Consider the following 25,751-nt stretch of genomic DNA (forward strand, 5'->3'; position numbering starts at 1 on the left):
GGCATAGCCGAGCGGAGTTGTGCTATAGAGCCTCTTGGAGAAGTAAGCGAGCGCTTCAGAGAAGACAGCTGTTTGCACGCAAGCTGCTGCCCGCTGTTTCTTTTTTCAAACTCGAGGGGCACGCAGCTCTTGCATCTGCTTTCTTTATTTCCTTCCCCCCCCCCCCCCCCCCCCCCCTTTGTTATATCATTTTCCGTTAATCGTGACCCGCATATAGGCTTCAGTTAGCTCTCCCACACATGCGCTGCCTGACGGCGTAGATTGATCACATCGACGCGTATGTCAGTGTATATATGGCGGCAGCTGGTGGCGCCACTGGATTCCTGAGCATGCGCGAAGGTGGGGGTTTGAACCACGCCGATGCAATGCGGCGGATAACATTTGAGGTCAATGATAGAAAGAAAATAAGTGTACAGACGCCGAGAGATATGCTGTGTGTACGCCGAAATTAGTCTTGACTTGAGGCAGACCTATAAATAATAATAATAATAATAAAATAATAATAATAATAATAATAATAATAATAATAATAATAATAATAATAATAATAATAATATCTGGGATTTACGTGCCAAAATCACGGTATGATTATGAGTCACGCCGTAGTGCTGAGTTCCGGATGAGATCCACGATTTCGTGTTCTTCAACATGCACTGACATCGCACAGTAGAGGTGCATCTAAAACACTTCACCTCCATCGAAATGCGACCGCCGCGGCAGAGATCGAACCCACGACCTCCTGGTCAGCAGCCGAGCGCCGTAACCACTTTAATACTGAGGCGGACAGGAAAGACCAATGGTAGAAATAAAGAGAACCGATACCGCGCACTGCACCACCTCAGCAACATTGCGGTGGTTCAATCAATCAATCAATCAATCAATCAATCAATCAATCAATCAATCCAATCAATCAATAATCAAGCAATCAATCAATCAATCATCAATCAATCAAGCAATCAAATCAATTTCAAGTGGTTATTTGGATGCTGCTGATAATTTCGCTGACAGTTAAAATACACTGGCATTTCAAGCAATAATTAGAAGAGAAGTGTCGTATCAATAAATAAATAAATAAATAAATAAATAAATAAATAATATAAATAAATAAATAAAATAAATAACTAAAAAATGACCGTTGGGGTGTAACAACGAGACTAAAGACCGCGCTTCCCTGTGCTCGCGAGAGCGTGTGTTTTCGTCACTCTCTCGACAGTTTTCGCGAAATGACAGCGGGGTATGATGTTTAGCGTTGTCGAGAAACGCTAAATGTATGCATTTTATGTTCTTTTCTCGCAACTACGCCCGACGGGAAAGTTTCTCGTTAACGAAGATGACGTCACCCGCCGCTTCGCGGATGCAACAGTTCCGAAAGTAAAGAAAAAAATAAAGAAACGAGGCACTTGCTGAAGTTTTTCGCGTGAGTGTGGGCGCATCGTATCAGTTTTGAAAAGAGGAAACGGGAGGGGACAGCTGTTTGGCGTCATTGGAGACGTACGCCATAAAATGTGCCGCAAAGAAAACAGAAGCGAATAAAATTTGCGACGAGAGCAGTAAACGTGAAAGCAAGCTCTGGCGTGGACCTCAAAAATGGCCCCCTTTTGACACAGCCTTTTCCGTACGGCTTCGCGGCATGTGACGTCATTGGTCTCTGCATGTGGATAGAGAGGATTTCTATCTATCTATCTATCTATCTATCTATCTATCTATCTATCTATCTATCTATCTATCTATCTATCTATCTATCTATCTATCTATCTATCTATCTATCTATCTATCTATCTATCTATCTATCTATCTATCTATCTATCTATCTATCTACTATCTATCTATCTATCTATCTATCTATCTATCTCTATCTATCTATCTATCTATATCTATCTATCTATATCTATCTATCTATCTCTATCTATCTATCTATCTATCTATCTATCTATCTATCTATCTAAATTTTGGTTTTTGGGGCCATGACTATATATCACTTTACAACATGAAAAATCGACAATATTTACGTATACGAAGTCTAGGGTTATGACTCTATAATGTTGGTCTTGTCTTGACTTACTAATGGAAAGCGTCGGCTAGTATTAAGCTACCACATTTCGGCTTAAATGATATTTTTTGTTTTTGCCAAATGACCGCGAATATTAAATTATGTAGGTTTTCAGCTGTCCCCTACTGAAATGTTCCATGTTCCACTCCAGTGACTCCGTATGTTTTCGTGCGGAATCAATATAGCGTCCATATGTTTTCCATATATTTGCCAGATACCTCAGTAAGAATCGCACGGAAACATAAAATTATTGGAATGGCGCAGAGAAGTTTCACTTGGGTTACAACACCGTCTTTGATCGATCTTAGTTCGATGGCGCTGTCTCGCGCACCTGGACAACAACCTCATTCGGTCGTGCATGAAAGTTTTCCGTTGTTCTACCTTGTCTCGTGGCCATTTTATCTCACCGACGTTTCATTTTGTCCTCATATGCCATGATGGCATGTCACGTGACACGTGACGCCCTCTGGCAGAAGAGTGTTCCACACTCGCCACCTTGGCTACGAGTGGCGCTGGCTAACACTCTCAGGGATTACACGCACAGAAATACCCAAATGAAGTGGACATCGAAGCGCCTTCCGTCGTAGCTCAATTGGTATAGAGCATCGGACTCGCGCTTCGAAGGTTGTGGGTTCGGATCCCACTGAGGGGAAGGGTGCTTTTTCGTACACTCTAGTTGCTTTCAATTCACATCAGGATCACTACACTGCAGTTAAAGACAACAATTAGTGACCGATATGTTTTCCATGGCCTAATTGTCGGATTTATTTGGTTGCGTTTAACAAAGAAACGAGCCCCTCGAAACATTTTCCTTCTTTCCTTAATGTGTCAGTTATACAAGAGTCGGTACATGCACGTTGCAACAGTGCAACGTTCTTACACATTACGCCAGAGACGTCGAAAGAAACGTTGGACGTCGTTTCTCGTTCCCAAGGTCAGGTTACACGTTCAATAGGCACCGCTGCCGGAATCGCAGCTTCTCTGATGGCAGGGCTGCTGGCTGCTTGCGCAGCTGGCTTCACTCAAAGGGCGTGCCGTTACTGCTACCGCAGAATCCCAATAAGAGGCCCTCTAACGTTAGACGACACGTAGACCCGCGCGCTAAGACGAAACCGCATAGTAGGAGACAGCACAGCGTTGGGAGGTGTAGCAGACGAAAAAGAAAGGGCAGCAGCAACAGTGACAGACGACGCGTGTGCGGAAGTACGCGGCGGGTAGATTGGGGGCGCTGCGAACTGCGAAGCTGAAAGAGTGATAGAGTAATACTGCGAGGGAGAGAAGGAAAGGGGGGCAGATGGGAACGAAGGGAACCCGAGGAAGCCGGGGATGAAGTTTGCAGAAGACTGCCTAAACGTCAAGAGAGATGAGGAGAGGAGGAACGTGAGGAAGGGGCTGAGGAGAGGGTGTTCCCCCTTCCTCTTTTCTTTTTGCTGCTGCCGAATGGCGCGGGTCCCACCGCCGAAACTAGGGCAAATCGATGCCGAAGCGGGCTCACTGTGGAACAAGGTCGCATGGAGGTCAGGCCGCACAGCCCACCCGAGCTTCACCCCCTCTCACTCATTTCGCGCTGTGTTAGTGTCAACATTGTTCCAATCAACGCGGCCCCCGTGTTCGCCTCTGTTCTCTGACGTCAGCAGTGGGAGCGCGGGCGCTCCGGCAGGTCTCTGAAGTACCGCCGCGCCTTCTGCAGGATCATACTTTCATTTTCCCGGGGAGAATTTCGATTGGTCTGCAACACTGGAAGCCTTAGAATTCTTTGTAGGGTACCTGCAAATGACACCGCATATTTGACAGCGTTCAGGCGCCCCTTAATTCTGTCAACTGAAAATGTAGTTTGCGCACATTTTTTTTTAGTTATCAGAATCATGGAAATTTTATATCTACGAGCTGCCGGGCACATTGACTTATTGGATTTGATAGAGTTCACGGAACGAGACACCACCGCAGGAACATGCGGCATAAGGAAATCAACTGTTTCGTGTCTAGCGCACTTGAACACAGCCTACGCAACCACCCGAAAAATGGGCGTGGTGAGGACATTGCGAATATTGATGTAGTAAGAATTGAACTGATACATGACTGCGCACAGACACCCAGAGCAGACTCGCCTATTACCAAGTCTTTTTACTCAATATTTTCACGTACGTTCTTCCGATTTGAAGCGCAGGTGAAATTAGAAGCGTTCAAAGATGTATTCGGCATATTCAAATGATCACAATTTGGATCGGCACTTGTTGAAACTGCGGGATCTTGATGTGACAACCCACTCTGCAGGCAACACGTAAGCTCTGCCTAAAGATTGCTATTAACTGCGGAGTAGCTTAAGGGACCGCCCTGTCGTCGTCTCAAGTCTCGCGTTGGCGTCACGCAGGTCCCACGTTTGATCAACACCCTCTAGACTAGAGCTAGTCTAGAGGATGTTGGTTTGATACGCATAAGCCTAGGAGGCTGCTCGTTTGGGACGCCAGCGTCGCCGAAGGGCTAATTCGTCTGTCCGAGCCAACGAAGCGATAGCAAAACGCCAGCGTCGGGAGTTGGACGAACCGTCTTCCGAGCAGCAAACAGTAGAAAAAGACTAGAAAAGAAGACCATAGCACAGAAAAATAGGTAATTGCTAAACAGATCAGATAATCACAACAAAAGGACAGAAAATATCACATCATCGCGCGACAAAAACAGAAAAGAGGAGGGGAACACAAGAACACAAAAGAACAGAAACAAAATTTGGGGAGGGGCGCAGCATGTAGGGAAGGGTGTTTCAGCTCCAATAACGTAAAACCCGTGGAGGGGCGAAGCATGCAGTGTGCGCTGGTGCATCCCACAGCAAAATCGCTGCTAATGGACAGTGAGAGACAGCAGAAAGATTAACACAGATACCCACAGTCCGCTTTCAGTTAACGCGCGCGCTGCGAATATTTATTGTTCAACTACGCACAAGAGAAATCTTACAGCGGCACTACATTGCAGGTCAAGATTCAGTGCACGGGGTGGCCGGTGAACGGTTGTGCAGCGCGAGCAGTCGGTGTTTTCAATCAAGAAACTCGCTAGCAGACGCTGCCTGTGTCGGCGTTGTCTCTCGCGGGCGAGGACGCGTTCTTGCTCCTCGCGAGCTAGTAGTTCAGCGTTCTTCGCAGAAAGAGCGTTTCCATAGTCAACGCGCGCCGTTCGCTCTCTCTCGCCACACGGCGAGCGCTGAGGTGGTGGCACCCTCTCTTGCGCTCAAGCAAATGGACAGGACAAGACCATGCACGCCGCGACAGCAGACGACGATACACCACCGACAAGCCGAGACCCGAAGGTGCTTCGCCCCTAAAACACATAAACACAAGGGAAACACAGGCGAATCAATGCTCCGCCGTTCGTACAGATTTCACTTGGGGTGGCACTGGCTTTTATTTTTGTCTTAAGCTTCGTAGCTGTCGACGTAATAGTATCTAACGTAATCTGAAGGCTGTCGCGTTAACGATACGATGTTACATATGCGGCTACTTCTTAGTGAAAAAAATTTGGTTACAAAATGGTTCGCCGAAGGCTTAGCCAGAGGAAGTTTAAAACCTGCTCGGAACTTCAGAGAGGAACTATTGCTGTTGCGTAATAGCTACAGTAAACATAGATTGGTCACTGGTAAGAATTTTCATTGGTTTGCACAATGACTGAATTCAAAGGGGGCGAAAACGAAACTATGCGAGCCTGTAGTACAAACGAGATGCCAGTACGGATGCAATCAGTGATGTGAGGGATTCAGTTATGTTTATTGGGGCATGCACTTAAACGCAGATATGTTTAGACAACGTTTATTATTTTCTTTTGTGACGCCCCTTTCATCTTTCCTACGAGAAAATAAAAAAAAAACGCTTAGACGTGCTGGCATCACTACATAATGAGGATGCACCGGGCATGTTACCTTAGAACAACCGCATTGTCAGCCGCACGTATGCAGGTGCAGTTCATGCAGGTATTGGTTATTGATGCTGTTGAATATGTGCGTGGCGATGATGTTCAATGTAAATGTATGGACCATGTTGCCTTGAACACATGAACGAGGTACTTCACGTTTGCGTCTGCGGTGAACAGCACTGCGAAGTCAAAGGCGTTCGCTGAAATCAATCGTTATCAGAAAAAAAAAAACGCCAAAAATGTTTTCATAGCCTCCTGCGTCATTGATCGGTGGGAACGATGATAAACGAAAGGGGAGTTAGCTACGTTCTGTTGTTGCACGTTGTACAATTCTTTCAAACATCTAACTGGGTTGAGAAATGGTCGTTCGCATGTATAGAGGTTGAACTGATCGGCATCAGATTATTCACATTTCGCCTATTGAACTAGACTACTGCAATAATATTTAGAGACATACCCTTCTGACGTCATCACGTGACAAAGTACACGTGACATTTGGTCTATCAACGATTTGCAGAAGTCTTGTCATGTGTTTGCGAAGGCTTTCAAAGGATTACAAGATGGCTTAGCCTATTGAACATGCCACCTCTTCTCGCCAGGTGGCATGTTCTCGGGCAGTTTGCCTTTCTGATTGCTTGCCTTTCTGATTGATTTTCCTGCATCATGTTATTCTCCGTAAAACTGACGGCGTAGGATTCAGCAAAAACAGGCCTATTCTAGGCGCTCTTGTCTCTACGTAACGCGCGAAATTGGATATGCGAAGCGGGTGAAAATTCCAGTGACGTCAAAGCGCCGATGCGAATGAGAAATCTTTGAATGGCGCATTTCGACACATGACGTCATTTGCGTGTGGGACGCAGAAATGAAATGCAAACAGTTCGAAGGTTACGAAACAACTTGTTCGCGCCTAAAAGCGCTTCCGGGTAAGCGTCCGACGCCGATTTGACTTAGTGTGAGTGTGACGTCACGGTAAAGCTCGAGTCGTTTTGCAATTTTGAGAATATCTAGAACGGTCCCGTCGGAGACAGTTGCGACACGCAGTTGGGAAATGCGGTTAAAAGGTAAAATCGCCAAGGACCGTCATCTGTATGACAACATCAAGGGCCAATGCCCGATGAGGATAATAATAATATATGGGGCTTTTACGTGCCGAAACCACGATATGATTATGAGGCGCGCCTTAGTGAAGGGCTCCGGAAATTCGATCATCTATAGTGTTCTTAACGTACACTGACATCGCACACTACACGGGCCTCTAGCATTATATATACTATATATATATATTATATATATTATATATATATATATAATAATATATAATCTTAATATATCTATATATATTATATATATATATATATGGCACATGTGACATATATCCAATAACCTGGTATGATCATACGAGAACACATGATTTATTTGGGTTCATACAAGATTATTAATATGTGGTATATGTGTCATATGAGAGTATTCCGATATCCCACCATACTGTGGGACTCGACTTCATGCGAAGCAATCGCCGAGGAAGTAGCTATATGGCACGTTATTTGACTCGAGCAAGGTGTTACGAGACAGATAGACGTCAGTTTTGTAAATCGAGCATAGCCGGACGCGTCTTGCCAGGCACTTGGACTAGACTGTGATGCCGAGAGGCAAACTTATAGTCCGACGTGCGCAGAAGTCAGTTACAATGGGGAAAAGATTAGAAGCACGGAAGCTTGGGCGAGTTTGTAAGACATCATGACACAACTTCAAAGCGCTAAAAAACACGGGGAAAGATGCACGCTCTGGCGTGTTGACGCGGCTCAGTTTGAACGCCGTACTCCGTACGTGAGCGGGGTTTACATATCGGCTTACTTCGCATGCCCGGGACCGTAGGCCGCGTGCGTGTGAGAATTGCGATGACCCAAGAACGAAAATTGATTGCCTCGATTTTTGAATGTTGGAAGTAGCAACGTGAGGAAACAATTGAAAGCTCAAGTAGGAACCGGAAGCACAAAGGATATAATGCTGTGCACGCGCTGCCTCCCCAGTGCCTCGCAGTGGGGCCGTAATCATTGACGTGCGGTGATTTCATGACTACGTGTTCGGGCGCTTGTCGGTGTGCCCGCGACCACACTTTCTTAAAAAGTACATTTCTCACTCTACTGTCTTTTCAACCCAGCTACAGAGGTACCGGTTGATATCAAACTGATGTGAAACTGGCATGAAAGCTTCCAAAGTGATTCACAGCGAGAGAGAGATAGATAGATAGATAGCGTTATGGAACGACGCTGTGATGAGGTATCGTTAGCTCTACAAGGGAGCGAGGGAGAGAGGACGTGGTAACGAATAGCCTGTCCATTTTTACTGCTGGCAACTTTGTGATACGCCGTCGCAATGTCAATACTTTTGTCATTGTTCGTAAAAGTGGGTGTAAAAAATTTTGTATCCTTTCCCTCGAATGCATGGTTACGTCTCTCTGCCGACGAACTTTCCTGAAGTCACGTGATAGCTTGTGGCCGTAGGGATATATCTTTTATTCGCTCGACGTCGCCAGTGACTTGCTCTCCCCTTCGTGACGTGGTGCACTCTTGCTGCAGTGGCCAACTATCAACTTCTTGTGCACCTACCAACTTCTTGTAGGCCCGGGCAAGTGCCTTGAAGCGCGCTTATTGGAGTGCACCTGTCCACAAGCTTTCCTCAACTCACGTGTCAGTTCTTATCCTGTGACATCATATTGCACTTATGAGAAATCCCTGAACAGGGGGTGCCGCTAGAGTGGTCTTTTCTTCACGGCAGCAACTGCCTTGAAGAAAAGACTTGTCGAAACGTTGGCCCCCGTGTTCAACAATATTTCATCTCTTGAAGCTGCTGTCTTCCCCTGAACCTTTGCCCTATTTCAATCATGTCATACTTTTTTACACAACTGACTCGCTTGCATGTTCGTGACGTCATATACCACCTCTCTTCCCGCAGTGGCCGACTCCTCGGAGGCAGGCGCGGGTCCCGGCAGGATGCAGGTTGAGATCCAGGTGGCTCTCAACTTCCTCGTCTCCTTCCTGTACAACAAGCTGCCCGCCGGAGAGTCAACCAGTTCGCCGAGGAACTGGACCGGGCGCTCAGGCGAAAGTTCCGGGGACACTGGTACGTTGGTAATTATTAGTGGAGTCATATGTCACGGAGTATTGCAGATGGCGAAACCACGACATAATTCTGAGGCATACACCGTAGTACAGGTCTGAGGTTGATTTTGGGGTCTACACCGTGTGCACACATATCTAAGTTTAACAGCGTTTTTGCATTTCGCACACCATCGAAATTCGGCCGCTATCGTGGACGGGAATCGAACCCGCGCCCTCGTGTTTAACAGTGCGACGTCGTAGCCTCTAAGTGACCACGACGGGCCATTGACGATTGCGAGAATACTAAGACGGCGACCTTGTGGAACGCTTTTTCTGATTACACTGAAATACCAACTCACCAACAGTGTATTCTAAGTTACACTTCTAATCAGAATATTGTTGATCAGGTGTTCTGCGAGTAAACGCCATTTTCTTTGATGTCCAGCCATGAGACCTGAGATGAAAGACTTCAGTCAGACTACGTGTTGCAACGTGTCAGTGCTTTGTTTACTTTGGGGTTGCCACTCCAGAATTTCATTTTATGTTGTCCAGAATTTCTTTTTTTTTTTTCTGATGGAGAACCTCTGGCGCGTATACTCTTGATCTCGGGTGTGCCTTCAGCACGGTGTCGCAGATGAGTACGCATACTAGACCAAAGGCAGAACCCAAATGCACGCTCACTCACGTGCTATAGAATTCCGGTCTATAGTTTCGGAATCACACTAACCGCTGTATTGCAAAACTAAGGCGTCACTGCGCAGACTGACAGCCACATCCAATGGCGCATCCTCCAAATCAGACACAACCCGAGCTTTCGAAGCACGTCTTTGAGCTACAGCAGTGTTTTGACTTAAGGCGCGTAAGAACTGCGAATGTCGCCCATTTGCGTCGAAGTGTTTTGAAATGCCGGAAAACACGGTGCAGCGACACTGTCATGTCTGTTATCTCTTCGTGAATTCCTCCAAGCCCACACACACACACACACACACACACACACACACACACACACACACACACACACACACACACACACACACGCACCACGCGCGCGCACCACACACACACACACCACACCACACACACACACACACACACACACACACACACCACACACACACACACACACACACACACACCACACACACACACACACACACACACGCCCCTCACCCACACACACGCGCGCGCGCAATACTTCAACTAGGATTTCTTCATGCTGAGTGCACATAATGACGCATTGCCGCTATGAACAGCGGCGCCACTACGCAGCTGAGAATCGTGTGGGAGCGTGGTTCACGAGTCTCAAATGCCTGTTGTACATTTTATTCGCATTTGAAGTCGCTGTTTATCAAACTAAGCTTGTATTGACTGAGCTGTGAAGCTGGTGATGGGTGTACCAAAAAAAAAAAATAATAAACCCACGTGACGGAAAAAAACCCGTCACGTGTTCACCCAATCCGAAAGCGAGTGCCTCGACCACTAGGCCAAGCGCCCATGCTTGCCCAATGTAAACTGAACTGAAACATACTAATGCCCTCTATCGACGATACAAAAAAAACAATTGGGAAGCAGTACATTTACTATGATCGCTTCGTTGGAAATATTCTGTGTTGGCGGACCAAAAGCGATCTGCTGGACAACGCGTAAGGTCGATATTAAGAATTTCAAATTTCAGGTAAATTCAATTTCGAGAAAGCTGAATTCCTAACCCGCGTTTTCGTGCTCGCGTGATGGTCCTTTCGTTGGGCCGTTCCACACGCTGACGAACGCTGTTAAGAACATGACAGACGCCGTGCCGATTCAGCCCGAAACATTGTCCCTCGGATGGCCGCTGCCTATAATAAAACTGAACGAATTACGTTAGGAGGGAGCATTGAGCAATGCGAAAGAAAGACAGAAGGAAGGAAGGAAGGAAAGAAAGAAATGAAGGCAGTAGGTCATGCACGCCCACGGCAAGCTTCGCTTGCGCCCATTTCCCCGGTAGATTAGGCTCCGAAGTTTTTCCTATAGGAGTATTACGCATATTTGAATTTCTCCTCCAAGCGCCGCGTATATTTCAGCCGTACTGTTTCGTCCAAACGCCGATTCACATTTTTCGTTGGGCAACCTGGATTTTAGGTATGTCGTCCGGTGGAATCGACGTATTGTTGCTGATCCATCGTCGAGGAAAGAAGCTTTTCGTATGTGGTGCGTCAGGCATCTCTGTTTGAACTTAAACCGAATTTTCTTTCCGGTTGTCCTTTCCGTTCCGATTCTACTGCACCTGTTCCGTCACTGTGCACAACGGTTTTCTCGCATTTGCGATTCTAACTGGCGCTATCTTGTTCGTACGGCGCGCACAACAGATGTAAACGTGAGAGCATGTCGTCGCTCGATTGCTACATGCATTTGTCATTCCAATCAGTCATCGTCCTCGCTGCTATGCTCCTGTTTATGAATGTCATTAGGCTTTTGAGATCCACACTTCGAGGCGCTTCTTTCCGCTGCTCAGAACTTCGTCGTTCGATGTCAATGTTCACGTGACATTGAATTAATTCGCATTGGCTTCAAAAGCAGTTAGGTCTCACAATCTTAGTAGAGGTAGCTAGATCACGGTACGTGAGTGCTTCGTATTTACATTACCATCCTTCAACAATTACAGAAAAAAAAATGATACAAGCTACAGAGACGATGTTGCTGCATACAACCCGAATCAATCTACTACTCCAGTACTCAAAGCCTTTGGTATTCTTCCTGCGGAGGCAACTTTCGTTCCTGCTCCATTTTCATCCTCTACGGCGCCATAACGCTGCGTCTTCTATCCCTTGATGATGCTCCTCCATCCGATAGAGTTCTTCAAACTTGGCTTGCGTTCGATCACCAACTCCGAAGACTGAGAGATGCACAGAGATGCCATGCACAGAACTGATGTACCAATGAAGACCTTACGAATGCATATCTTTTCTCATTGGAATGGTCAACATATTATAATATCTGTTGGAGTTTAGCGTGCCAAAACCACGATGTGATTATGAGGGCCGCTGTAGTGGAGGGCTCCGGAAATTTCGTCCCTGGCATCTCTACGAGCACCTAAATCTAAGTACACGGGCCTCAACCATGCATTTTCGCCTCCATCGAAAATTCGCCCACCGCGGCCCGGGATTCGATCCCGCGACCTTCGGGTCAGCATTCGAACACCATAATCACTAGACCACCGTCCGCGGGTGGAATGGCGGCATGCAACTTATGCGCTGTCAGCATAGGATTGAGCACATTTTTTTATGCCACTGCTCGTCTTACCAAACTCAACGACGGGCTCCTAGAAGCCAAACGTCATCGCCTTTTATACAAGACCCCCTTCGGAAATCGTGATCCTGGAACCTTAGCCTACGTTTTAAGTGCGTGCACAAGGTCACCAAAGCCGCATTGCGCTTCTTGAAGTCGACCGCACTTCACGGGCGTGTTGTGAACTACTAAGCGAGTGGTTCTTGTTCTGTGCGTTCACACTAGCTGTTCATCTGTTATTTCATCACTCCTCCTTTTAGGCAAAGCTTTTATAATTCATAGATTTCGGCTTCTTAGCCGAAAAACCGGGCACCAGTGAGGTACAGAAACGCGGCCTTCGAAGGTGCGCCGGTCGCATGCGTATTTGTATGCTCCGTTTTCCTATACACTCAAACTTCGATATAGCGAATACGGATATAACAAATTATCGGTTATAACGAAGTAAACGAAGAATAGTCTTGTCATAGATACAGTGGTTACAAATAACGTCTGTAACGAATTTTCGGATATAACGAAGTTACATTGTGGCAGATGTGACTTTGTTACAATGAGGTTTGAGTGTATTTGATGCTATCTCGATCCTGGGCTTGTCGGTGATCAGTCGCTCCTGATATGGCAGTCTGATCTGTTATCGAGGTCAGTTGTCATTTCACGTTGCCACATTTCATTCTGCCTGGACATGAACGATCACCGTCGTTGTGTGCCTGTACGAACTGAAGTGTTTGCACTGCTGAGCGGTAATGAATGACCATTCCTGGCGTGGAGGAAAGAAATAGGTTAGGAGGAGGATTGCGCAATGCGAAGAAGAAGAAAAGAAGGAAAGAAAAAGAAGAAAAGAGGTAGTAGAAGCTAGCCATGCACGCATCAACAAGCTTCCCTTGCCCTCATTTTCCCGAAAGTGCAAAGGCTCCTGAATGTTTTGCTTCTGTGATATCTATTATTCCCCCCTTTCCCCCTCGCCACGTGCAGGGGCAGCGAACCGAGCACGCACTTGGGTAACCCCACTGCGTTTACGCTTCTCTCTCTCTCGATTATTCCTCTGGCGGTGACGAGTTTAATTCTTCCTACGTTGGGCACCATGTATACGGCGCCGCATTCTTGCGGCTCCTATCCCGTGATGACGATGCTCCAGCCGTTTGCGTGCTTCAAATTCCGGTTTGGTTCAACTCCAACAGAGTAGCGAAGGCACAGAGGCACTGTTGCCGCATACATCTCCCCGAATCGATCTATGCCACTCGACTAATCGAGACCTTTATTATTCCACCTTCCAGGCGCCATGTACTATACGGCGCCGTAACGCCGCGGCACTTATCCCTTGATGATGACCTTTCGGTCGATCGATGTGTGGCGGTGCTCTGTTGCCAGGTCATCCGATTTGCACGACGTCCTTGCGCACGTGTGGAAGGAGTGCTTGCCTCTTTGTTGTTGTTTTTCGTTGCTAACCTTGACTGATGATAGCCACTGGCTCGCAGCCATGTGCAGTGAGCGAGAATCGCATTGCTCCTGAATAATGCTTACAGTTGCGCCACGATGCTTGTTACATTTTTGTTTTAGGGGCGAAGCTCCTTAAGGCGGCACCCGTTCGTCCCTCGTAGTCGTAGTCGTAGTAGTCGTAGTGCGTAACAAGTCTTACGCTTTGACCTCCAAGGTGGTGCCGGTGGGAGATTTTTCCTGTGCGTTGTTGAACAATAAAAATTCGCAGCGTGCGCGTTAACTAAAAGCCGAATTCTTCTGTCTCTCATTCCCCATCAGCAGCCATTGGCATGTTCCAGTAGGAAACGTTAGTAGAAGTAGAAGTGTAAGTGTTAGCTAAAAGCCGACTTCTTCTGTCTCTCATTCCCATTAGCAGCCATTGTTTACCTCCAAGGTAGTGCCTGGTGAGATTTCTCCTGTGCGTGATTAAACAATAAAAATTTTGTTCAAACGCCGTTGATTGATGAAATAAACCAACGAAAGACGCCAGGTGTTTTGTAAAAGCAAAACGAAAGAACGCCAGATGTTTCTAAAGCAAAACGAAAAGACGCCAGCTGCTTAACGAAGACGCCAGATGTTTTCTAAAGCAATGGTTTTCTAAACAATGCAAATTCACAGCGTACATGTAAAATTAAAGTGAGCTGCAAGTCGTCATAACTCATCGAACCTTTAGTATAAACGCGCCCGATCTCACGTCGGTGATGATGTACTGGGCAGAATTCACGGAAGATTCACGGTTTATCGATGAACCTCCGCAGCTTCGCCCACTCATCATCATTCACTCCGTGGATGCTATTTTTTTCCTCGTAGATTACCCAGGTTCTCTGTGAGAACGTTTCAACGTTATCTGACCACAATGCGAAGGAATGATGCGGAAAAAAAAAGACCTCTTTGCCTTCTAATAAATTCGCTCTTCTCTCTCTTCTTGCTGATGCGCGTAAAAGAAGTGCCTTGCTTTGTGACCAATTGCAGCACTCTGCATAATGCACACACTAAGCATTTATGCACGTAGGAGTTTATCAGTGTTCTTAATTACCGACGAGTTTCATTACGGGGGGCGACTACGGCGTGCCTCATAATCACATCGTCGTTTTGGCACGTTAAACCCAAGAATTATTACGAATTATTAGGGAATATATTATGTACTTCGTGAACGAAACAGTAATGACGTACGCAGGTATCCGGAGAAGCCGTATCGGGGCTCGGCGTTCCGCTGCGTCAAGACGTCCCCTCCCCTGGACCCGGTGTTCCAGATCGCTGCCCGGGAGAGCGGCGTCGATCTGCGGGACGTCCGGGAGAACTTGCCCCCCGACCTGAGCATTTGGATAGATCCCGGCGAGGTGTCCTACCGCATAGGCGAGAAGGAGCGGCACAGGTGCGTGCCTCATAACACGAGGGTGTTGTCGGTTGACCGCACCGTGAAGTTGGTGGCGGTGGTGGCCGTGCTCTGAATGAATAAAATGCTGCAGTAGATAGAAAACTGGGTTGACTGGTATTGCTTCATTGCTAATACAAACAGCGCACTGGAAACGGAGGTGAAGGAAGAGTAGACGCGGCGCAAGTGCCGAAACGAGGCGCATGCGTCGTAATATTTGGTTATCTCATGTTCTTTTACGGAAGCTTTCAGCTGAAAGTCGGCGCATGTCGGGTCTATAGTCTTCTCGTGTACCCATTTATAGCACGCTGTTTTTTATAATTATCAACAACAACAATACCAACAGCCCTTTGGCTAGCCCGTGCGGTTTTTTATTATGCTGTAGATGCTATAAGTACATAATCTGGACATCTAAGAATTCAGCCCAAGTTCCGCTGACGAAACGGCAGGCCTTCGTTATGTGGTTTCGCTCTTGGAGTTTTCCCAGTGTGACTAGTGTTCACCAAAATGTCTTATGCCAAAATTCTCCGTTTGAGAAAATTTACAGTCAAACTGATGAGTATTCTGCAAAAGTAGTGTGATGATGTAGAGAAATCTGTTCTACGAAGGAAGGCCCGACGACTTTGACGGAAATGCCTGTTGCAATTAGGTATGGTATAAAGCCAAAAAGACTTTCAAGCCTTGTATGAGGAGACAAGGTGCGTCAGAGCCGCCTGTTGTTCTGAGCGGTACTGATCGTTGATCATACGAAAGATGAAAATGACTCGATGAAGCAGGAAGGATCTTGATTATCTTACAGACACTAAGCAGACTTCAAATGCGACAAAGGAACTGATAGCCTCTAAAAGTGACCATTGAACGCTTCAGGACGTTGGAACCGTAAATGAACTTCTTACACACGTTGAAATAGTGTTCTCGACATCATCATCATCATTGTGCTTAAACACCCTAGACCTTTTGTAGATCTGGAATTACTTCCGTGCGCATGAACGGACTTTATAGATGATGACTCCTATATTTAAGCCCATCTAATCTTTTGCCTTGTTTTCATGCATTTTTTTCTATGCTACGCGCCAGATCTATACTAAGTTGCGTTTTAGGTGTTTATATTAAGTGTCAGAATAAAGTCTTGCAGAATATTTATTTAATAAATCCCGATCTCTGTATTCGTACTTTCTTCCAGGTGCTTCTGGGCGGCCCTCAGTCGTCCGTCTCCGAATCTCGGCTGCTGCTCGACCAGCCCGCTCGGCCGCCGACGAGGCCCTGGTCGCTCAGTTGGCCGGCCTGGGCCTTGGTCCCTGTGCAGCCATGACGCCCCTGTCTCCGGGCACGGTCGCCGCCCAGTCGGCGGCCTCGGCACCCGCGCTGGCCGCCGTAGCAGCCGTGGCCGCCGCCCGCTGCTGGTCCCTGCACAAACCCCGGCGCCGGCGCTCCGGTCGTCAACGGCACGGGAACGCGCTCCCTCACCTTCACCGGCCAGCTTCGCGCAGACAAAGTTTCGGCTCGACCAAGCTCAAGACAAGCTCCAAGCGCCCCAGAGGCTCTCGCCCACCGAGCTCAGCCTGAGGCGACGAGCAGCGAACAGCAGCGCACCACAGCAGCAGCAGCAGCAACACGTCGCCAGGGGCGCGGCGGCGTGCCGACGAGCGGCAACCCCCTCTCGCCACACGATCTGTACGGATCGGCGGCGGCGGCAGCGGCGGCCGCTCTCCCGTTGATGCGTTCGGCGATGCGGCGCCGCGGTGGTGGTCGCAGGTGAGGCAGCAGCGGCGGTGCGTCTTGCCCGCCTCCGCTCCCACGACCGCGTCGCGGTTCGCGGCGGGCGGCGTCTCCGTTCTGGCTGCGGCCTGCGGCTGCTGGTGGCTCGCTTCAGGGACACATCACTCACCACCACCACCACCCGCATCACCACCACCACTCAGCGGTGTCCGGGGCGGCAGCCGAACTCGGAGCTGCGCTCCAACAGCACCTGCTGTTGGCAAACTAGTCGGAGAGCGCCACAACTGTCTTTCTTTTTTGTCGTTTCGTTATTCTAGAGGGCCACACTCTCGCGTTGAAAAAAAAAGAGCTGCCGCATAACCCGAGAGGTTTTGGTGGGGAAGAGGCCGAAGCTATGGACACTGGGCATTTATCAATTATTTTTGGATGTGACAATAGGAGGATGTAGACGGCGCATTGGAAAACGAAGCAAAAATTAGCAGGACCTCTCGACGCCCTTGATTAAAGGGGATGTACTTCCTTTTTTCCGGACCACTGCTGGGACTGTTGCCGGTAGGACTTGTGCTTGCCATGTCGATCTAGATTGGGAGGCTAATGAACGCTTTCAAAATGCGCGGCGTTGTTTGGTGAATCCTTTATTCGGAGTCACATGAAACAGTTTCGTATTTGAGTCCCTTTCTTTTCGAGCGGGTTCACACCATCCTATGGTTTCTCACCTACTATTGGCTGCGACTGGTCATTGTCAGTATCCTTCATGGGATATGGAAGAGGGATGTTGTAATGTGCAGATAAACACGGTACTCACTTGTTGCTCCAAGAGGACGAAGAGTTACTAGTACATTCTCAACTTGGAGTTAAGAACAGGAAAAAAATATTAACTAGAACTGTCGCTTCTTCATATGTACTCAGAAGAGGACATCGTACAAAACAAGTTTGCACCTGTATGTAACGCTGCTCGATAAACAAAAATGTTTTAGAAAACTACAGCATAAGCTTTTCAAGCGAACTGAATCTCTGGGATCAGTAGAGTATTGTTTGTTGGCTCAAGAAGCGGGGCAGCTAGGGTCTTCTGTCCACCATGGAAGTTGTTACAGTGTCGACGAGAATGACAGTCTTTGCCCTGAGATTCTTGTTTTACATAACATCAATTATTCGAATGTCGCATTGTAGTGGATGGCTTGAAGTGCGTCGGCATTGCTGTGACGGATGTTTTTATGAAAGCGGTAGAGTTTGCCATAGCTGTTCAACTGCTCTGCCTAAACGTTGAAACTGCCGCAGATAGGGTGTGCACAAGGAACTGTTTTTTTTTTGTTGACTGCCCTGAGAAGGAATCATTGTACAAAAATGGTCTGGTCCGATCAGTTTCGATACGTCAGGTTGTAGTGCTCGCGTTGGAACATGGTTTGAATCGCGCCCGTAGCACTAGCAACGGATCACCGGGAAAACTGTTAGGGAATGCCGTGTGCGGCGTTAGTTACTGAAAGAACTGCGAGATTTTAGCTTCTGCGGCTGCCAAAACTTCGTTCTCGCGAAGTATGCACAAAGCAACAAGAAGTTAAACCCTGAGTGCCATGTCTATCACACACCCATCCCTTGTTTAGTTTCATAGAAAAGTGCTTCTTTTTCTTTCTTGCATAGTTTCGGTTTTGTGGTATTGAATGCGCGCGACCAATTAGTAATGCCGTCACTGTTTCGAAAGCTTCGTGAAGAGAGGCTTGATGATCTTTGTTATGAGAATCATGTATGTCCTCTCCGTCAGTGCGTGCATCTCAACGTTAGCTAAAAGAAAAAAAGGCGGGCGCTTTTGATAACGTGACGTTACCTCTCGCTGTAAAATGTATACCACCAGCTATTGTATTAGACACATCGCACAAACTTCCGTTGCAAGGCCAATCCTATAGCGCCTGAAAGATATATATTCGTTGAGAGAGAGACCAATGAAAATGTCTATTTTTGACGACACGTATGTTTTCCAGACGTAAACGTTTAGGAAGCTGTAGTTGCTGTTGATGTTGAAAGATAGGCTGTTGAACATTTTTGGGCGTCTGGAGGTTCTTCCACGGTATACAGAAACAAGCGCCATCTGCTGCTGTAGACGTTTAAGTGTAATGGCAGTATCATAAACACGACTGTTCGAGAAAAAAAGGAACAAGTCCGAACTTCGGTGAAAGGAACCTGCCATGAAAAAAGTGTCATGGACTGTAAAACTGCAACGCCGAGATTAGGCTTAGACCGCCGACAAAATGGCGTCCGCTTAGCAGGTGGCGCCAGTTTCGCCAGTGTGCATTACCTATACCATTGCCGTGGTCGGGTTCGCAAAGAGTTGTTGGGTGCTCATTCGTAGTCTTAGGTGGCGGGGCGGAATTTGTGAGATGAGGTCTTAGGTGGCGGGGCGGAATTTGTGAATCGCTTCCGGCGTGTTTTTACAGCGATGTCTGCTATAATCATGGTTATGTAAGTGGTAGCAGGACTATGGGATACAAACATGCATCTTGGACTCGGGATGCAAAAAGACTGTTGCTTTGCGTATGGCGCAGACGACCGGAATTTCCACGTCGTCTGCGACATTCGTTCTCGCAGAAAGCTGGCATAATAATTTGTAAGCCGTCGACCGTTTTTAGAGCTTCGGAGTATTTTTCGGTGATGCAACATTTCAAAGATAGAGGCAGAGAGGCGTCCGCTGCAATTTTTGCAAGACGATGCAATCGAGATTAGCACCCAGTCAAACTAGTGAGCCAACAGGGCCTGTAGTCATCTTGGAAGAAAAGTCACCCACGTTCTATTATTCCGGTGGCTTTGCCGTTTCAAGGAAGTGAGCCGTGATCCTGCTTGTTTTTGTATCGTATTATAATAGCGATCGGTAGCGGCACTATAACGACGGGGACAGAGTCTGAGCATGCCACTTCTGACGTCATGCACTGCCTCTAAGGGGACTGTGACGTCATATCCGGCGAAGCGTGCTGTCCAATTATGGAGTGACGAGGCGGGCAATGACAGTTTAGTCCAGTGCGCCGCTGGCTGCCACGGGCCGTCACCGAATCTCTAAGAAAGCAAGTGAAATGCCGGGAAGCGGACGCTGTGACGTCATATTGTCGCCCGGAGAGCCAGAGCTGATGAAGGCGACGCGTTGTGACGCTTACAAAAGGTCTAGTCAAGTGCAAAAAGCTACGACTCGTTCATTACTGCCGTGACGTCACTTCCGCTCGGTCGCCGCAGCGACGTGTCAAGTGACTCGCTCGCAGCCAATGGCACGCCACCGGGGTTATTCGGCGGAAGTGACATAGGTGCCCAGACTCTGTTCGCCTCGAATAGTTGAGCTGCTTTGCCGTTGCCTGGTTCCCAGTTTCCCAGATTTTGAATTGAGAGATACATACATATATACATATTGTGGACAACCTTTCTCACTTGCCTTTTTCCGTGTCGTTTTTTTCACGTTTTTTCTACTACGAGGTGTGTCGGTGTGTTTGATACAGAATGAGCGCGCGATGACCGGGTTGTATGTACTTCTCTCTACACGACACTGCCGCTAGGGGCGCTGTAAAGTTCGTTCGTTACGCCCATGCCACGTCCGTTACAGCGTGCACTCATTATACTCATCGCGTGGCATAGGGTACGTAGTAGCGTAAACGTGGTCCACACCGAAACCCGCGTTGGCCTTGCCTGATGACCGCCATATTGTTGCCACGTCAGCCGTGTGGGGCAGACGACCATAATTCCCAAGATCGTCTGCTGATGCTCTAGAAAACGGAAGACGCTTTCTTCCTCCAAATTTGTCGTCGCTTTCTTTCTGATGTCATTAATGAAGCTAACATTTCACATCTGCGTGGAAATAGCAAAAAAGCACGAGTTAACAGTCAAAATTCCGAATTCGTAATCGCCTTGCTAGAAAAACTGATTGGTTGATTGGTAACAAAAACTAGAGCGGAATATTCGGCAGAAGTAAGAATATGTTCGCTGCGCGTGCTGACGGGATCTTTCAGGCCCATTTTAAGGCTTTTCTCAGACGAATCGTTTCGATGCGTTGTTATTAATGCGGTCTTTAGTCTAACTGCCAGACGCGCTTTGCAGCAAACCGAGCGACACTGTCACGTAGCATTGTACCGTCGTTGTCGTCAAGCTTCATCGTTGTAATCGTCATATTTTTTATATCTATACGAAAACAGAATAAGAGTTTTTTAGGTTGTCGTTTTTTAGTTCTTTCGGGGTCCGCTGCATTTTCTCGGGCAGAGGGAGCGTCAGTACAAAAGGTCGGATTTCGGTACGGGCACCGTGCGGCGCGCACGCGCAGTTACTCGCATTGCGCGTGAGGTGAGAGTATTACGTCGTCGTTAAGACCATATGCGTGCGCAGGGTTCCCAGTTAAGCGGAGGGGGGGGAGCATTCTCGCAGCCCCCCCCCCCATTTTTTAATTGGTCGAGTCCGAAATGAAATAAGCTTCACAATGGATGCAAAAAATGCTAATGAAGCGATGACGTGCTTCATCAACGCAGCATCAGATGTCCTCCGCTACCATTATTGTCAAAAAAACCTAAACGGCCATAACCCTGCACCATAGGCGATAGGTCAGATTTGGCGACCCTCCTAGGTGTTTACGGGGGAGGGGCAGCTTCCTTCCCTCCCCCCACCCCCTTTGCGCACACATATGGTTAAGACGGTAGCGTGAAGAAAGTCGCGAGGCACCGAAACGAGACTGTAGTGAAGACGAGGGACAGTGAGATAATGACGGGGGAGAAGAGAATCTATTTTGTGTGTGGCGCAATAAGCATGGCGGGGGTACGATCTCGGCAACCCCCTTCCGGCCCCCCCTCCCCTCCCCGTTACACATTTCGCTTCTGGGTCCGTAAATATGTACGTGCATATATATACATATATCTATAATATCTATCTACGCCTCCACCGTAACACGAAGGACAAAAACCAACGGCCTCCCAAAGAAAATTCTCGACTCTGTACAAGAAGGAACTAGGGGAAGGAACAAGCATCGGAACTCATAATCGTGGTAGCCTTCGAACTCCAACTTGAATAATCCGGCCTCAAACGAAAATCTCAGCTCGCGATAGTGGGGACGCCACCAATCTCCGCCATGTCCTCAAGCTCGCCATCTTGGTCAGTGACGATTGGTCCGCAAGGCGGCTGTGGCTTTTTTATTGGGCTAAAAAAGTCCAACGCTCAAATTCTGCCGTACTCGGAAACTGACCACTTGTCACCTCCGATTGGTCCAAAATGAGGCTGCGGCACCTTCTATTAGTTTAAGTATGCGAACGTTACGATATTCTGCCACATTCTGATACTTGCCAATTTGCCAGATGTGATTGGTCCACAAGAGGTTTCTCCCATTGACTAAGATGACTCAACGCTGTGAAATTCTGCCCTTTCATAAAACTCGCCATTGTTGGCTCTTACTGGTCCTTAAGGCGGGCACAGCTTCTTCCATTGCCTAAAAAATTTCAGGGCTCGCAAATTCGGCCATATTCTGCGACTCGCCATACTGGTGGCTCTAATTGGCCCACAAGGCGGGCACCGCTTCTCCCACTGGCTAAAAGGTCTCAACGCTGCCAAATTCTGCCATATTTTGAAACTCGTGATATTGTCGGCTTCTTCCTCGATCAGCTCCAATATCTTAACGCTCCCAAATCCTGCCGTATCCTGATAATCGCCATCTTGTCATTTCGCACTGGTGTTTTCCACAATCGAAAAAAATCGTGGTTATGTTATGTGGATAGTGTTTGCCACTGGCGCGATTAATGAGCTCCGATGAATACAGTTCTATCCGGGCCTTCCCTCAAAACTCCGATATAAACCGCCACGCGGCTACCTGCCCGTCCGCGCAAAACTGCGCCGCCAAGCCACCGCGGTTGGCAGCACACAACAGTCGGGGAAAAGTTGGCATAGAACGTCAACTGCTGGCGGACAACGACAAGCTAGCTCCGCGGCGTTCTCAAAAAGCGCGGGCCACGCCGACGTTGTTCTTATTTTGCTTTGTCGAGGCTTTGTTGTTCATTTATAAGCAAAGGGAGGCGTCGCGTCCTGAAAGCTATTTTCGTACGCCAGCTGAAGAATGCTAGGCCTATCAGCGAGCTGGGGACCGGTACACTATACGGGTGGAGCGTCGAAGGGCCGGGTTGATGTGGTTGATGATGTGGTTGTGTTTGCGACGGTTTTCCGCTGTTGTTGTTGCTGTTGCTGCTGCTGTTGTTGCGCGTGTCGTGCGATAGGGGTAGGTGGCGCTACAAGCCGAGGAGGTCGTCCTCGTGTTGCAATGAGAGTGATGGTGTGTGCGTTGGAAAGCGTTCATTTAGCTCAGGCACGCAGTGGTAAGAGACGGTGCCAAGACGAAATTGGAACGGAGGACAAAACAGTGGGTTTGTATGTCAGCCCCTGGATGCTTATTGGGAGCTGCTCTAAATTTACGAACCTTGTAGGCTGTCGAACGGATCCTGTGGTGCAAGAGCGAAACAATATGACACGGGATGCTGTCGAAGCTTATAGCATGTCGCAAGGTATGACGACACATGTTTTGAACAACGTATTGGTTGTCCTTGCGAAAGGACGAAGGGTTACGTGAACATTGGGCATGAGCCATTTTCGCTTTTCGTCTGCTAACCGCCTCGCCGTCTGTTTTCACTTGTCGTCTGCTTCACTTCTGTCATCTATATCACTTATTATCTGTTCCACTTGCAGTCCGCTCCACTTATATAATATCCCGCGTTCCTAGTTGTCTTGGCGCCGCCTCCTTACGTCTTGCGCAAGACGACAGAGATAAGAGAGAGAACGAGTGGAAGCAAGAGATGAGAGTGTGATATGGAAGGAAGCGCAGTGTTATCCACGTCCTAAGATTCCAAAGGAGTTAAAAAAAGATGCATATAATACACAACAGGAAGTCCCTTTTATCTTTTGTACTTTGACTTAGTGCAGACGATGCGCGCCCTGTGGCGTTCGTCTGCAGACGAGGCAGCCACACACTGTCTGCACTGTTTCTTCACATCTTGTTACATTTTAATAAGTTTTTAAATAAATGTTGGACAAAAGCGTCGCAAATGTGTCCTTAGTGTTCTTGGTGGCGTTGGCAAAGGAGCTTCTGTAGCTCTTGGACCTGCCATTACCGGAAGTGGAGTCATGCAAGCGGGCACCTTGGATCCGTGCCCCGTTATGGGCATAATAGCTGCTTCTAAAACATGGCGGCCATGACGTGTTCGCGGATCCCACAATTGAATGCAGCGCTTGCAGAACAATAAGACACAGCCTTCGAGATTGGTGGCTGTCATTAAGAGGAGCGTCGCGGGGATGCTGCTTTGGACCCCTGCTGTCAGGAGTAAACCGAATTAGATTAAACGGGCACAACATTTTTTTTGTCGTATCGCAATGCGTTCGATTACTACTTAACACGAAAGCGAAACTACCGTTTTACGAATCTCGCGCCAACATTTCGGTGTCAGCATGTCTGTATGACGTCACAGGTTTTATAAAGCTCTCACTATTTAGGCCGCCTAGGGGCAACAAAAGTTTTCAGAACCTGCCAGTCTGAGGGTATGGCTCCTTTAAATTGTACAAAGCATTCTTTCTTTTACCTGTGTTGGTATCGATGAAAGAGAGAACTGGCGCCGGGAAGGTTAAATAATGGGCAAGCAAAGCAATCATAAATGTTTCAACACGAAACGTTGGTAACTTAGACAATTTCTTGAAATTTTCTGTTTATCAAGAGCAGAAGAAAACCGTAGAGCCCAAATCATCACAGCATCTAAAGCACGTACCAGCTACACACTTGGAAACAATGCCATTTACAAGAGTGTTTTCAGTGGAGCACGTAATGAGTTGGCCAATTTGTAAGACAATCGTTTTCAGGAGCAAAAACAAAATAGCCAGGGACTCGGGAATGCGAATGAGAGGGTATTTTCCTAAGACAATCATAGCATGGTTACATTTGGTACACTTCAGCATATTTATCTCTAAGCATTACATGACATCTGATACTCCGTCGTCTTTCGGTGCCCATATTGCATTCTAAGCCTATATATCATCTAGACTGGTAAGCAGTCCAGTCGTTCAACATTTATTGGAACCCAGCATACCATAATGCCGTAGTGCTTGTCGCAGGACAATGAATTTCACAGAACTGACAAGAAAATTTGAAGATGGGGGATCCCTTGCGCTTAAGCCCGCAAAGCGGAGGCAGGTTCCTGAAAGAGAAAATGTCCATTGACTCATTTGTAACACGATGCTGCTAAGGAAATTCATGCAGAATTCTTAGAAAGAAAGCTTATTAGACGAAAAAAAATATTTGCCCTGGTGCGAGGTTCGAACCAGGGACTACCACCTTTCCACGGGGGTGACTCTGCCATAAGAATGAACTCGGAAGCTAGCGGATTGCAGCTCGATGGATAATCAATCGACCCCTATATGAGCACAGAGATACTGATAAATTTGAGAACAGAAACCACAACTGAGAGCTCGCCGCTGTGATGAAGTAGTGGACATCGATCGGCAAAGGCTAAAAAATTCCTGCTACCGGTCTCTGTCAGCAACACCAAGTGTCGTCAGTTAAACACTATGTGACAGATAGCATCTCCGGCAAAGTCTGCAGGGGAAGGCTCCACAACCATCGCCACTGCTACCGTGATCCCTACCACAAAGAGATTTCTCGCGGGATGAAACAGGCTACTTTGCAGAATAGTCACCTAGCATGCTAGGAAACCAGAACCAGACTACCAAAACCTAATTGGTGAGACATAGTCCGCAATGGCAGAACTTACTTTTAGCGGGAAGGTTTGGAAACGTCCTTTCTTACCCAGGCTTAATGGTGTGACGCAAGGGACAGTAACCTTATCAGAGCTGTCAAGTGGAACAGCGGTCGTCCCGTATTATTCTTCTTTTG

The 25,751-nt window shown here is 47.6% G+C and overlaps 1 non-coding gene and 1 pseudogene across 1 annotated transcript; both read left to right on the plus strand.

The window, feature by feature from the left end:
- Nucleotides 1-293: 293 nt before the first annotated feature.
- LOC119399820 (protein Tob1-like) lies at nt 294-17,147 on the plus strand (annotated as a pseudogene).
- Trnaa-cgc (transfer RNA alanine (anticodon CGC)) lies at nt 2,628-2,703 on the plus strand. The gene has a single exon. It is a non-coding gene; the product is annotated as a tRNA-Ala (tRNA).
- Nucleotides 17,148-25,751: the final 8,604 nt, after the last annotated feature.

The sequence above is a fragment of the Rhipicephalus sanguineus genome, chromosome 7, assembly GCF_013339695.2.
Source record: "Rhipicephalus sanguineus isolate Rsan-2018 chromosome 7, BIME_Rsan_1.4, whole genome shotgun sequence".
NCBI classification, from domain to species: domain Eukaryota; kingdom Metazoa; phylum Arthropoda; class Arachnida; order Ixodida; family Ixodidae; genus Rhipicephalus; species Rhipicephalus sanguineus.